Raw genomic sequence first — 3,168 nt, 5'->3', positions numbered from 1 at the left:
CCCTTGGTTGGGGGGTCTGTAGTAGACCCCCACCATCAAATTGCTCTCCTCACGGCCCCCTTGAATCTTGACCCAGAGCACTTCAGCCTGCCCTTCCTCTGACCCCATTCTGCTGGCAGAGGATGTGTAGTGCTCCTTTATATTGCCTAGCCTGTAGGAGAAGAGGAGGAGTTGGTCCACAGCAGCCCTGGCAGTTGGTGCCAGAAGCCAGCCCTGGTCTGGCCTGGGGAGGGGATCAGGAAAGCAGGCTGCCTGTGGCAAGTGCAAAGCAGACCACCTGCCCCTTTGGAGGAAGGGGAATGGAAGGCTCAGCCAATGGCCAGCTGTGGCAGGCAGTGCCCAGCCAACTTACCATGGTCCCTGGGGACCTGTGTGCACAGGACCCCCAGTCTGAGGCCAGCTGGTGCACAGCCCTTTGGTATAGTTCATGTTATCCCTGAAATGTTTCAAACTGTCAAAAAGACCGTCTCTGTCCTGGCTCTGCAGCTCCAGGATCTGCTTGGCAGGGAGAGGCACCAGCCACCGCCAGGGATGAGGCACCAGGGATGGTGCCTCTAATGATGGATGCCCTCTGAATGTGCCACCTTGGCCAGCAATGGACACAAGACTGCACCCTCCTGCTGGATCAGCTGGTCACCATTGTGGAGGAGCAGCTTACCAACTTGCAGGCCTGGCATGAGGTGTCAGAAGCATGTGAGCACCCAAGGGAGGTGCACAAGCACCAGAGGGAGGTATACAAGCAGGAGTAGGTGGCCCACAAGCATAAGAGGAACTGGGAGGAGTGGGCTTGACTTGCCCAGCTCCTAGAACTCAAAGAGAGGCATTTTGCCCTCCTCAAGAGAATGGTGGCCACCCAGGAGTGGCAGACTTCTCTGGCAGCTTGAGCAGTGGAGGCCACAGAGGATGACCACTGGGGTCTTGATAGCATCATGGCCCTGGCAGCCTCCTTCATGCTGCCTGATGCCCAGCCACCAGCCTTGGTTCTGCCTGCTGTCTTGCAGCCACCCGCTGCCCAGCCCCTGGCCGCAGCCCTGGCCCAGACTCAGTCTTGTAGTCCTGGGAGGAGGCCTTGTGGTGGGTGCAGTGGTTTCAGGAGTCGGGGGTTGTTAGGGAGTAGGGGAAGGAGGAAGTGTGCTGTGTTAGAGGGACATAAAGCTTGTTGAATGGAAACTGTCCAGAGTGTGTGTAGTCTTGGGAGTGCACTGTGGGCCTGGGATCCTTGGACAGCAACCCAAGGGCCCTACTGAAGTGGATGGGGGAGAAAGTGGTCTACAAGTGCTTCACAGACATGATGCCCTATCTGCCACTGCTGGGGGTAAGGAGCATTCACTCACCAGAGCCTCCTGGAACAGCATCCCCTGTCTGGCTATGCCTGCCTGTCCCCCTTCAGAGACTCTTCCCACTGGAGACCCCTGCCAGACTGTCCACCCTCACCCCACAAAGATCCCTGCCAGGCTAAGTCCCTCCCCCTGAGAACCATGGCACCCCAGGCAGTTGTAGCCAGAACCTCTACCTCCTCCTGGCTGCTGAAGGAGGTCAGAGCAGGGCACACGCATCCCTGGAACTACTTAATCCTATAAATTTTAAATCTGCTCCCAACAAGGTGTACATGTAGATGCATTCCCAGGGCTGATTTACTGCACTATAACTTGCTGTGCAGTAAGTCTAATAGCATTAATTGCACATGTGCGCACACCTGTGTAGAACTGCAAATTGACATTAGTATTTCTTTACTGTTTTCTATCTAACAGGGTCACTTAATTAACAGTTGGCTGCAGTATAATGTCAAGATTTCTGTTGAACTTTTGTTTCTATTTTTTCCATGTTTCTTTCATAGAATCATAGAAGTAGGGTCGGAAGGGACCTCGTAGATCTTCAAGTCTGACCCCCCGCCTGGGCAGGAGAAAAACTGGGCTCAAATGACTCCAGTTAGATAGGCATCAAGCCTCTTCATAAAGATCCCCAGGGTAGGAGCCAGCACCACTTCCCTAGGAAGTTGGTTCCAGCTCCTAGCCGCCCTAACTGTGAAGTAGTTCTTGTGACTGTCTAATCTAAACCTACTCTCCAATAACTTGTATCCATTATTCCTTGTCATGCCAGGGGGCGCTATGGGAAACAGTGTCTCTCCCAAACCCTTAGTGAGTTTATAGACAGTCGTCAGGTCCCCCATCAGCCTTCTTTTGTGAATGGTGAACAGGTTTAGGTCCCGCAGTCTTTCAATGTAGGGTCTTTCCTTGATCATAACACTATCCCATGCAGTGTCAGCTTCAAACTTGTGACTTCTGGCTTTAAAAATGTTCATGTTAACAAGCTGTAAAGTCTCGAATATTTAAGATCTCTCTCTAAATAAGGTGAAGAAATGTTCAGAAGAAGGCCTAAGTATATGTTTTAAATTGTATAGTATTCTGTAATTAAAAAATCACCTTTATAATTTCTGGTTTTTATGTATTTATGTATTTATGTAAAAATTGTTTAAAATTGATTCCTTGCTTTATCCCACTGTTATAACATTAATGAATTTGGCTATTCTATTTTAACAGCCTGTAGTCAGAGAGTTAAAGACATTACTGATATGCTTTTTGTCTGTGGTAAGCATGTTCTGTTCATACTATTTCAGGATAGTACAGGTTCTATAGCGTGGCCTCAAATTCTTTGAAAAAGCAAAGAGTTCCGGTTGCAGTGAATGGCGATTCTAATGAGTAGAACTCCAGAACCTGATCCTTTAACCAGGAGGAGGAGAAAAAACAGGAAAATTTAACTGAGTGGGAGTCTTATTTTATACTATGGTCAGCAATACAAGTAGGTTAAATTGTACAGAAGTGTTTGAATCAAGGTCAGTGTAACTTATGGAAGGCTTTTCTCCATTCACCACTGAATAATGGAAATACAAATTAATTATGTGGATAGCTCCAAAATATTAACCAGCTTTAAACATATACTGATATAATCACAGGTTTCCATCATTATATTATCGATAAACACTTGCTACTTACACAGTAGATGTGTCTATGTGAGACACTACATTGCTGTAGTGATGAGCTAAGGTGATGTAGCTCATCTCTATGGTGACGTAGCATCAGCAGGCAATAACCATGATGTAGCAACAAGCTACTGCTCAGCAGAGTGAAAAATAACCCATGCACAGCCAGAACTACATAGCACCAGTGG

This window comes from Crocodylus porosus, unplaced genomic scaffold (genome assembly GCF_001723895.1).
Source record: "Crocodylus porosus isolate Cpor-Errol unplaced genomic scaffold, CroPor_comp1, whole genome shotgun sequence".
NCBI classification, from domain to species: Eukaryota; Metazoa; Chordata; order Crocodylia; family Crocodylidae; genus Crocodylus; species Crocodylus porosus.
This window is presented reverse-complemented; position numbering follows the sequence as displayed.